Source organism: Rhipicephalus sanguineus, chromosome 10 (genome assembly GCF_013339695.2).
Source record: "Rhipicephalus sanguineus isolate Rsan-2018 chromosome 10, BIME_Rsan_1.4, whole genome shotgun sequence".
Classification (NCBI taxonomy): Eukaryota; Metazoa; Arthropoda; class Arachnida; order Ixodida; family Ixodidae; genus Rhipicephalus; species Rhipicephalus sanguineus.
The window spans coordinates 4,930,097-4,942,631 of NC_051185.1; the positions used below are offsets into that span (position 1 = coordinate 4,930,097).

The 12,535-nt window shown below is 45.4% G+C and overlaps 1 non-coding gene across 1 annotated transcript; it reads left to right on the forward strand.

The window, feature by feature from the left end:
- Window positions 1–10,758: 10,758 nt before the first annotated feature.
- Trnad-guc (transfer RNA aspartic acid (anticodon GUC)) lies at window positions 10,759–10,830 on the forward strand. Its single transcript has one exon. It is a non-coding gene; the product is annotated as a tRNA-Asp (tRNA).
- Window positions 10,831–12,535: the final 1,705 nt, after the last annotated feature.

Below are 12,535 nucleotides of genomic sequence, written 5' to 3' on the forward strand. Positions count from 1 at the left end.
GAAGGCGCGCACAGCACTGGCTGACTCCTGATTATCCCGGCTATGTGAAATTTCATGTCTTATCGTTGACGACAACGCCTTCATTGTACCATCACACACACACACACACACACACACACACACACATATATATATATATATATATATATATATATATATATATATATATATATATATATATGTATGTATGTATATATATAAGAACTAACAGACAATAATTCCACGGAGGTATAGGGGATGCTATTTGTAGTAATTAGAATATAAATGTGAAGAAAGTAAAGTGGACGAAAAGATAACTTGCCCCCGACAGGGTCTGAACCTACGACCTTCGAATAACGCGTCCGATGCTCTATACGACTGAGCTACGGCGGCGGTCATTCTCCCCTCCACTTTATGGGGTATAAATCTAGGAGTGTTAGTCAGCGCCAATTGCAGCCATGGCGGCGAGTGTGGAACACTCTTTTTCTACCTGTTGGCGTCACGTAGCACGTGATCTTTTTAGGAGTTGGCAGCTGACCAATAATCCCTCGCATACTACCTAAAGGCATCAAGTCTGCCAGAACGAGAACCTTGCTATGAATGAAGGAAAGATAACTTTTACGGGCTCGTTTTTATTTGTTAGACACAATATTAATTAGAACTAACAGACAATAATGTCACGGGCAGTATCGAAGATACATGTATCTTAGATACTCTTGGAGTATATTGTATCTGTATCACGATATGTCTCGCAAGACGAGTATCTGTATATGTATTTCTGACACATTCAATAATGTTTAAGATACAAAATACCACTATCACAACAAAACCGTGCGAAACAATAAATGATGGCTGAACTCCGCTTCTCAATGTTATACTTCTGTCACTAAGCCACTTGAATAAAACTAAAGGCAGTGATGTTATTTTATTTCCCCCAGAGTCCTCCAGCGAGGGCACTATTGGTGGAGCAGAGTCACGAGGAGGCGCTAGCGCTATCTCGACAAAAACAAGCGCGCGAACTTCTATACACAGCGGACCTTTTGTTTTCTCGCTAGCTTTCGTTTTTCTTTTTGGTTGTGTCGGGGCCATGACACCTGTTCGCAACCACTCTACTGTGCATCATACTCCAATGCGTGCTGCGTCTTTCGCGCAAATTCTGACGCCGCTATACTGTCGTTATCGAAGTTTCTTTGGCGTACGTGGTTCTTCAGTACGAAGTCTGAACAATGCAAGAGGCCCTGCAACACCTTTCTTTGTTATATTAGAATAATAATAATAATAATAATAAGTTTATTTGCCATCTTTGTGAAATACAGATGGGGGGATTGTAGAAAAAAAGCTGTCCCCGGACAGCTTGACTAGCCTACAACCCTTTGTATTTGGCAGTAAGGCAATATCACACATAAACACACATATGTACATACACTCTTACATAATTATACAAACACAAAGTCACACACACGCGCATATATACAGGGGCATAGTAGTGCTTTAACATATTTCAACTCACACTTTCATCTTAATAGGCAACGAAATCAAAGATGTCTAAACGTTGCAACGTGAATCTATGTAGAAACCTCATACATCCTTTTAAGTTCTTTGAAGGAGGCCGTAAAAAGATCAAACTGTATTGATTTATAGCTGTTTAATAGTGTAGGTATTGTATATTGAAGCATTTGTTTTCCGTAATTTGAACGTGGTGTTGGCACTAACCATTCCTCTAAGTGTCTGGTACTGTAACTTGGAGCTTTTCTTTGAAGTTGGGCAAGATTACCTAGGTTGTTTATGTTCCGATAATTATCTTGTTTGTATATGCGACTCAAACGATATTTGTACAAATTATGTGCAGGGATCACGCCCGAATTGTTAAAGAAAGTTATTGTCGATGCTGTGTAAGAAGCGTTGTACGCGTGGCGGAGATATTTTTTTTGTAACAGGAAAATACATTCTAGATTGGTGTGCGTTGTGGTACCCCATACTATTTGACAGTAGTTTAAATGAGATTGAAAAAGTGAATTATATAGTAAGAGTTTAATACATGTGGGAAGAATGTAGCGTAAACGGCCTACTACACCAGTGATTTTGCTAGCTTTATTTAGGACGTAATTAACATGATTATCCCATGACATGTTGGCTGAGAAGATAACACCCAGACATTTGAAGTTCTCGGTAATTTCAATACTTCGGGAATGTAACATAATGTCTTGATGTGGGGGCAACCGCTTGTTCTTTGGCCTGAATATGACTACTTTTGTCTTGTTTATATTTATTTTCATTAAGTTTAATGCAGACCACTCCTCTAGATTTTTCATTGTATTGTTACATTGTTCTATTAGATCATGAATATCATAACCAGTGAAGAAAATACTCGTGTCATCCGCGTAAACAATAAACTTTGCCTCAGGGTTAATATTGATGATATCGTTCAAATAAATATTAAAAAGTAGAGGCCCCAAAATACTTCCTTGTGGTACTCCACATTGGACAGATCTTGCCTTAGAAGTAAAGGTGTCGATTTTCACAATTTGGGTTCTCTTGGATAAATAGGACTTGATCAGAGATAATGCGTGTCCTCGGATTCCATAATAGCTTAGTTTTTCCACTAGAGTGTTATGGTCAACCAAATCAAAAGCTTTCGAAAAGTCTACAAAAATACCAATGACTATTGCTCTGTTTTCAAACCCTGTCAATATATATTCTTTCTGCTCTGCTAGTGCTAATTCAGCTGATTTATTCTTACGGAAACCAAATTGGTGTGGTGTTAGCAGGTTATGTTTCTCAATGAAGGTTGCTATTCTGGAGTGCAATACTTTTTCGAATATCTTTGAAAAGATTGGCAGAATGGATACTGGCCTATAATTTCCCAAATCATTTCGATCTCCCTTTTTGTACAGAACGGTAACTTTTGCCGACTGCATTTTTTCAGGAAAGATTGCGGATTGCAGACACACATTAAAGATATGAGCGAGTATTGGAGCAATAATTTCAACTGCATGTTTAATTGGGGACACCTGAAAACCATCAATGTCGCAACTAGTGCTATTTTTTAATCTTTTTATAATCGACACAACTTCGTACACCATGACTGGTTCAAGGTATATTGTATTCTCGCTATTAGTGCCAATATATTTACTTGCCTGAGGAGGCTTGGCTTGTGCGCGTGCGATATCTGTAAAAAAATTATTAAACGCATCGGCTAATTCAACACCTGACAACTCTTTGCCATTGATTTGCAACTGCTGTAAATGCCTGTGACACTCGTTGCGATTTAAGAGTCTGTTTAGCCTCGACCATAGTAGGCTGTGGTCGCGGCTTTCGATGACCAAGAGAGATGAATAGTACGTTGTGCGTGCTTGCCGTAATTTCTTAGTAAGTCTGTTCCGGTACTTTTTAAATGTGGCGAGGTCATCTGCTGATCGCGTGTAAAGAAAGTGTTGATACAACTTGTCCCTGACTTTCATTTCCTCACGTAGTTCAGACGTAACCCAAGGTTTCCGGATTTTTCTACTTTTTCTACGTGTCTTAGAGGGAAAGCTCTGGTGATATACGACAGAGAATATATCAATGAACATATTGTAAGCGTCACTGGCATCCGTGATTTTAGTTATCACATCCCATTCAACTTTCAGCAAGGAGTCACAAAAAGATTGTAAAGTTTTTTCCGTAATTACTTGGTAAGACAGTGCAGGGAAATGTTTCTCTCTTAACCCGCGTATTTGAGCACACAAAAATACTGGCAAGTGGTCACTGACAGAACAAGATAAGACACCAGATTTAATATTGGACTGTGAGGAATTGGTGATAAATAGATCCAGGGTTGACTGACCCTCAGATGTGACCCTGGTAGGCATGTTAATTAAGTTGGTAAAACCATTAGATAATATAATTGCATTGAAAGATTTCGATGATTGACTATTGGAACACATGTCAATATTGAAGTCTCCACCAGCTATTAACGTTTTCGAATTATGCTGTTGAACCACATATGCAAGAAATTGCTCATAGAATTGGATGAACATCGGTATGTCACCAGTAGGTGGTCGATAGCACACAGAAAACACATGCTTAGCAGTGCACAGTGTCAATATTTCATAGTCAGGTGAAAGCACAGTGTAACAGTCAAGAATCTGACAGTCAACGTCATCAGCAACCAGCAATGATACTCCGCCCCCTCGAGAGTTTGATCTGTTTAAGTAATAAGTTTTGTAATTGGGCAACCTAAATATATCACATTCTGAAGTACTCCATGTTTCGCTTAGCATGATCACCGAGAACTGAAAAGAAAATTCGGCAAATAATTCCTCTAAGCACAATGTCTTATTTCTCACAGATCGCGTGTTTAGGTGGATGCATTTGATGGAAGGAGTGGGAAGTGCTGCTACGATGTCGTTTACATCGCCACTTGAGTAAAATTCCATTCCGTTATGCACCATTCAGGTATTGCAATGAACTTTACTATTTACAGTTCGTCAAGGTCATCCTTATCTCTGATATGAACTACATGAGCACCCTCGGATTTTCGAACAAGGATCTTGCCGTTGGCGTACCAAACGAACCTGTAGCCATTTCGCTTCGCTATTGCTTTTGTAGCCCTTAGAAGCTCCCTGCTATTTCGAGTCAAGTTTTCCTGAAGGAAAATTCGAGGGTTGCAGTCCGCGAGCGATTTCTTGTTTTTAAGCCATGTGTCTCTGGTCTCTTCTTTTGTGAAACGGATAATAATTCATGGTATTCTACCTTGCTTAGCCGGCAGCCGATGCATAGATGCAATATCGGCTTTTGTAAGCTGAGGTACTTCAAGCTTGTCAGCGACTTCGTTTAGAGAGGTCATCAAGTTTTCACCCTCCACAACAGGGATTCCATGAACTTCTAGGTTCAGCCGCCTACTTCGGTACTCAAGATCGTTCACTTGCCGCTGGAGGTCACATTCTGCAGATACATGCACCTTTTCTCTTTCCTCTAGTTCTGTCACTCTTTTTCTTAATTCCTTAATTTCAGTGTCTTGGTTCGAGACCTTTTCTTGAAACTCATCAAATTTCTTGGATATAAACTGAACTGACTGTTCCATGGCGTTTACTTTTTCTATTAGAGCCGGTAAGCCCTCAAGTTTCTGGTTGATCGATGCTAAAACTAGATGTACATCGACTTCACTGTCACTGCGATTAGTCCGCGGTCCCACACTCTTACATGTCGTGCACTTCCACGACTTCTTTGCTGCCTCTGATTTAGATTTGTACGATTTTTCTTGTAAGCCAGCACATTTCCCAAAATGGTACATGTATGAACACTCATTACACTTCGCAGACTCTTCTTCACGTACAGGTAACTGACACGATAAGCAAGTGTCGGACATAGCGCAGAGAACACTAACAAAGAGATACAGAGCAATGCAAGAAAATACCAGTTACGCCTGTTATATCACTGTATAGCAACAATGTCAGCAGTGGCAGCAGCAGCAGCATAAAAAGAAAACCGCTATGACATAGGGAGAGCTACTAACCTGCAAGAGTAGCGTACAGAGAATCAGACGTGTTTCCAGTGCTGCTGCCACTGCCAAAATGCCGCCGCCTGGGATACGCCCCCCTATATGAGGCCACGAAGCGTCGGACAGCGCCTGCGCAGTCAGCGTCCGTGACAATCTCGAAGCCAGCAGCTGGAGACGGTCGAGCCACCAGATTTCGTCGGCGTAATACGTTGACGACAAGAGCGTGCGTAGAAACAGCTGATCCAGCGATGCACTGGTAGGGTTGAAATTAGGACGGCTCCAGTAGGGCTCCAATGCCGCAACTGCAAGAGTAGCGTACAGAGAATCAGACGTGTTTCCAGTGCTGCTGCCACTGCCAAAATGCCGCCGCCTGGGATACGCCCCCCTATATGAGGCCACGAAGCGTCGGACAGCGCCTGCGCAGTCAGCGTCCGTGACAATCTCGAAGCCAGCAGCTGGAGACGGTCGAGCCACCAGATTTCGTCGGCGTAATACGTTGACGACAAGAGCGTGCGTAGAAACAGCTGATCCAGCGATGCACTGGTAGGGTTGAAATTAGGACGGCTCCAGTAGGGCTCCAATGCCGCAACTGCAAGAGTAGCGTACAGAGAATCAGACGTGTTTCCAGTGCTGCTGCCACTGCCAAAATAGTCTCATTATTGACGTATGACTCTTCACGAGTCATATGCCGCAAAAATTTTTCGAATCCGTCAAGTCTAAGTGGTGTTACCCAATTATAGAGATCACGTTCCGCAGCTTTCTCCCTCAACTCAACGCAGCGAGCGCGCGGAAAGCTGCGCGCGGCGTGAAGCGGGGGACAGACGGGTCCGATTTTCCATGCGATCCGACGGCCGACGCCGCGGTAGGGGAGAGGGAATGGTGGCTGTACGATGCTATGAAAGGTCACCATTCCGGTTTCCCCTCCGCCGTGTCGGACGCCGAATCGCATGAAAAATCGTACCGTCTGTCTCGCCCTTGAAGGGAGGGAGGGAGGGCGGAGGTGCGAGGAGGCGACGTCAGCGCCGGCGGCATTTTTTTCATTTTTTTCTCTCTGGCGTCTCGGCGCAACCACGTGGTCTGTGGCGCCACTTCCGGTCGGCTCGCGCGGTCGTCGTCGAGCGGCGGAGCATGGCACCGTGTATCGCGCGTGCTTGAAAACTGCGAGTCGGTTTGGCAATGTTGGGTGTGCACCTCGAACTGCCGTAGTGTTTTCATCGCTCTGCCAACCATGGACGCAAACTTGCGTGCGCGTTTGGAACGAATGACAGCTGAGATGGGTTTCGAGCCACACTCCGATACACCGCCTCTTCGCACTGCTCGCGCTTGAATCGTATTCAACACGGCAAAGCTGCGTGCACCCTTCTCCCAGTGGCGGTACTTCGATGCTGTTTGCTCTTCGAATGCGGGCGCACAGCGAGTGCGGGCTGACAACAAAGAACTACAGCTAGAAGAAAGGATCGTGGGGCATCGGGCCGGCGTGGACCCACCCCGCAGCTGTCTGCAGCTACCGTGAAAATGCGAGTCGGCTTGGTTGCTGTGTCGCGGTTTTTGGGAACCTGAGACCAGGGGCGGATCCAGGTGCCAACTTTGGGGGGGGGGCGGTTCCTTCATCTGAGCGGGGGGGGGGGGGGGGTAGGGTAGGGAGAAGGAGAGACAGGCACTGCAGGCAGGCGGGGGGGAGGACTGACACATGCTTTGGGGGGGGGGGGGGCGATCGCCCCTACCGCCCCCCCTCTGGATCCGCCACTGCCTGAGACTACGGGGAGGATACGCCGAGGTACGGCTCGATGACATACTGAACAGACAGCGAACGGGACTCTCGCCATACAGCGAACACAGGTATCCTAAGCTAGCCGGCGCCAGCATCGTTATCGGAGAAATGCTGCACCGCTGCCTCGGTCGGTCGTGAGAACGTGCCGACGATCAGGGGCGTAGCCAAGGGGGGGGGGGGGGGGGGGGGGTTGGGGGGGTTCAAACCCCCCCCGAAATTTTTCTGTTTTGCTTGCGTATATAGGCACGCACACATACAAACGCACGCACGAACGTACATGAAGTATGGTTGAACCCCCCCCGAAAAAAATTTCTGGCTACGCCCCTGCCGACGATGCAGTTTCCAGCTGACGAGGCAACACTCGAACGGCTGCCACTCTCAACGGCAACCGGCGATGGTCAAAAGCACAGAAATATTCACGATTTCGGCACTGCACATGGTGAAGAAAACACAACCACGCAACTACGAGCAGACGAGCTGTCGGTGAGACCGGAAGTGCTAATATTAATGTTTGTTCGGTGTTTTAAAGGCATAACACAATATAAACATATATATTATCTACTTATTGAACTCAATATCAACAACGAAGGTAATAATGAGGGTGTTATCGTGATTATAACATCAGCCAATGGTGGAACTGCAACAATCGCGTCATATATTGCGGACTAATACATCATTTGTCGAGAGAAGAGGGAGCGATTTTCAGCTGACTTTGAGAATTTATTGTAAATTCCAGGCCGCTCGCTTCGCTATAATATTTGGCTCGCGTGTTCTCGGGAGCCTCGACTACCGATTGGCAGCGCTTTTTGACCCTGCTCAAAAAGTGTTGCAGGGCCCCTTTAACACATCAGCGATTTGAGATACCTCGCGGATGCAAGTTTGACTTATATGCGATGGATTGAATGCACACATCAGCGATTTGAAATACTTCGTGGATGCAAGTTTGACTCATATACGACAGGGGCGTAGCCAGAAATTTTTTTCGGGGGGGGGGGGGGGGGGTTCAACCATACATTATGTAGTATGTTCGTGCGTGCGTTTGTATGTGTGCGTGTATATATGCGCAAGCAAAACTGAAAAATTTCGGGGGGGGGGGGTGCTTGAACACCCCCGACCCCCCTTAGCTACGCCCCTGATATACGATGAGATTGAATTATATGCAAATGAGTGTCTAACAGCTATCGCACCACTGGTGCCGATGCTAGATGCAATAGAACAATCATTTAAGTAACAGAAGACATCTTGGCGTACTGAATCTCTGTTCTTTCTGCAAAATTATTCAGGGAGCTCTTTAATCATAATTTGATTGTTCGCACAAGTGCTCTTTTTTTTTTCTTGTTAGTGTGCGTGTTTGCTTCGCTGTCCTCCGTTTGCATCGCATACATTACCCATGGTTCCGTATAGTTCTTGCCCGGCTGTTTACTGCAATATATCTTTTGTAACCTGCTGCTAAAATACGCTCTCTGCGTCATTCTTATATTTTAGCTGTCTGCGTCATTCCTACTATATATATACTTTTGGGTTTACTTGTTATGTCAAGGCAATGTTGAGGACAAGAAGGTGGGTACCTTGAGTACACAGTAACAAAAATTCTGCTTACGACTTCGTTAAAGAGCGAAATTGAGTTTGCATTATAATAATGGAACTTATAAAAAAATATCTGAAAGTTGTTAGGTTGTTAGGAAGGGGATTATAATATCAAGCATGTTAGTGCTTGTTGGCGGGCTAGTTGGATTGGAAGCATTGTAACGAAAAACAGCGCAAGAAGACAGGATCGGAAAGGGGCTCACAAAAAGGGCAATGAGTGGCTTCTGCAGTACGTCAACGTTTTTGACGGCCGCACACTAGTGATGCAGAACTATCGGTAAATTGACTATCGATAGTGCTACTATCGACAAACTATCGATAGTGCAATCGGTAGTACCATCGTTAATATTACTAGAGCGCTATTACTGCCACGCGTGTTTTTTGCTTTGTTTTGACGTATTAGGGTTTCACCCACAAAGACTGCTAGCAACGTTTGACGCAGACCGCGCCGTAATGTTTGAGAAGCTTCACAATTGTTTGAGATCATTCTGTTAAGATCACGCGCAGGACGCGAATAGTCAAGTTTATTCGAGAGCTTACACGAGCGCCAGCGATAACGCTGGAAAGTTTGATGACTGATGTATAAAGTACGACGCGTTCCACCGATGATCAGATTACTTAACGGCTGACGACTGTTCCCGCCGCTATCAGTGCGCAGCACGTATCGCTTTGTACCTTGAGCTTTGATTTTCTGGGCACAAGTTCGCCAAAATAAAGAGCTCCGTATTTCCCAGTCTTGCTGCAGCATTCTTCACCGTCACAGCCACGTGACGATACTATCGATAGTGGTGTGAATAAGGATACGGTTGCTGGCCGGCCATATTGCGAAGATATTTGCGATAGTCTACTACCAGGTTCGCTTAATTTATGAGCAATTGTCGGCAGAGAAATTAATTATTTCCGCAGTGAAAATGGCGGAATATATCCATCAATAAATTCGTATCCAAAAGCAAGCAGTTACACCTTACAATTAACTTCTTTTTTTATTTTGAAATCATAAAATGCAATATCAATTTGAAGCCACGCAGTTCAACCACATGTAAAGGCTTCCTTTCCGCTACAGCTGAAGAGTTTGACTTTATAATCATATGTCAGCAAAGCACTCTGGTGAAGAACTAAATCATGGCAACTTTTTTGCCTTTCAGCCTGCTCCTCCGGCTCCCCTATGTACGACGAGGGCGGGGAACCAAGTTTACTCTGCAGTGAGTCCGCGCTGTTATTTTTTATACTATCGATAGTACCATCGAACTTTTTACTATCGATAGCGCTATCGATAGTATTTTTCAACATCGATAGTTCGATAGTGACTCAGCTATCAATAGTATCGATAGTACCATCGATTGTTCTGCATCACTACCCCCCCCCTTCCCCTCTGACTAGTGGGGCGCCCCCCCCCCCCCCACCCCTTCCCGAAATAAATTTCTGGTTACGGTCTGGTGCGTAGCGGCTGTGGACGTGAAAATGGACATCGTGGCGGCACGGTCACGGCATCATAAGCATGCTCATATCCACAGGGGTGATGTACGCAATATGAATCCGTCATTGTTGTAATAAAAAGGGTTGTGTGTAACCGTGTCAGAACAAAATGCAGCCGGTGATTGGGGCTGCTGAGATTTGCGACGTCACCCCTTCCCCTTTCCTGTATGCCACTGCCTGTACAAGAGCTGAGGTACAGTCGGAGATCGTAAAAGCGAACTGCATAAAAACTGACCGAATTTACTATTTAAAAAACCCGCGCATCAACGCACTTTACGTTTTAGCGCTAATAAAAACGAAGGAAAAGTATACGGACGACGACACGTTTCTTTGTCTCAGTCTTTCATTAGCGCTAAACATGTGTTATAGAGCAAGCAGCAATTAAATATTCTGCGCAATAAGTAGACAAATCATAATCGTTCTTCATAAACCTACACCGTTACTACAGCTACTCATACCGTTCTCCTCGTTAGTATAGTGGTCAGTATCCCCGCCTGTCACGCGGGAGACCGGGGTTCGATTCCCCGACGGGGAGTGTTTTTTTTTTTTTCTCTTTCTTTTTTTTTTTCTCTTTCTTTTTTTTTTTTTTTTTATGGCTGCATCTATGAATATATGATATGCACCACTCATTGTACGAACCTACAGAATGTCTTTCTAGTAGAGTATCTTCTCCGCTACAGTGTGTACCGTGCGAAGTGTGTTTACAGCCTTTTGAAGGTGCCCTGCACCAGGGCCGTACCCAGGAATTTCTTGCGGGGGGGTGTTTGTGTGTAGAACGGCTAACTTTGGCAACTAGTGGTCGCTGTGAAGGCGTGGAAAGTACTTTGGTGCCACCCGAATAAAACATGAAAAAATTTCGGGAGGTGTCAGAACCCCCTCAACCCCCCCCCCCCCTTTTTTTCTTTTCTTTCTTTTTTTTTTTCTTTTTTTTTTTTTTTTTTTTGGTTACGGCCGTGCCCTGCACTTATTGAAAACCCGACTACTGATCGTCACAATAAAAAAAAAAGTGCCGATCAGTAAAAGGCTCCTGTAAACAAGTGCGCCAAATATACCACTGCACGCAGCAGGGAATTTAAGAAATTACTCGCTCTCGGCGAACTACGCAACAAATTCGGCCGAGGGGCCCGACTACGTTGCAAAGGTGATGGATCCAGCCGCTAGCTGATTTTATGATCGCGAAAACATCCCGATCAATGTCTTTACTGTTTGTTTCATGCACGAAAAATATATACAGCGAAAAAGCTGCCCGGTGCATCCTGATGTCGACTGCTATTATGTTTTGTTTTCTCCTACGTTCATGACACCCGGCGTGCTACACCCGTGCTATTCGATACGCCATATGTGCCCGAGTCGGACGCTCAGACCAATTGCTCAATTGTGTTGAATGCCTTGTACTACTGAGCCCACAACGACAGTACTCACCTATGCGCATCGTCGTTTCCAGAACCACCGGTACGTTCGCCAGATGCTTGCTCCTGCGTGCCTAGCGAGCTAGAAACCTTGGCAGGCACTTGAAAATGCGTCACCTGGTTTTGGCCACTATCCGTCGGTCGAGCTGGCACAGGACAAAGAATGTGTGCACCAGTACCAGCACCAGTATACTCATAGAACTCGCCAGACTTTCGCGGTTTTCCATTCGCACAATGGCGCGTCTTGTGCCGTGCTGCACAGTTACCGCGGCCGCCACGGTGTGCCGCCACGTGCCGACCGCGCGCTCATGCCCCAATATAGCCTAACCGAAAGTATACGAATTTCAAAGAGAAAAAAGAAAAGCTCAAGGCCATGACGCACGCTGATGCATGGTTCTTGGCAATTTGTAAATTTCCTGATATTCATTAATGATACTTGCGATCAGTATAGGTGGTATTCACCCCCGAGCAACCCTGTTTTCCCGCAGCATACCCGCACGGCATGCCGGGAAGGCACTGCTTCCGGGTGTTCTGTGCCGCCATATCTGAGGCCGTGCCCCCCATGTGTGCATCTGCGCGATACGCGAGTTAAGCCGTTTTTTGCGCCCGCCACCCAAAATCACGGTTATTTGCGCCGTATTTGGGTGCAGCAATCGCACAAAATCGGAGAGTGACACGCGTGAGAACGCAAGAACGGTTAAATTTTATTCGTTGCCGAACGTTATTCGCGGTCAATGTAGCCGTGCTCTGGAGGTCTCGGCGAAGCGTCGTGACGAATGTTTCAGCCGCCTTCGCCGCGCTCCAAAGGCTGTGTGGTAAGCGCCTGAGAGT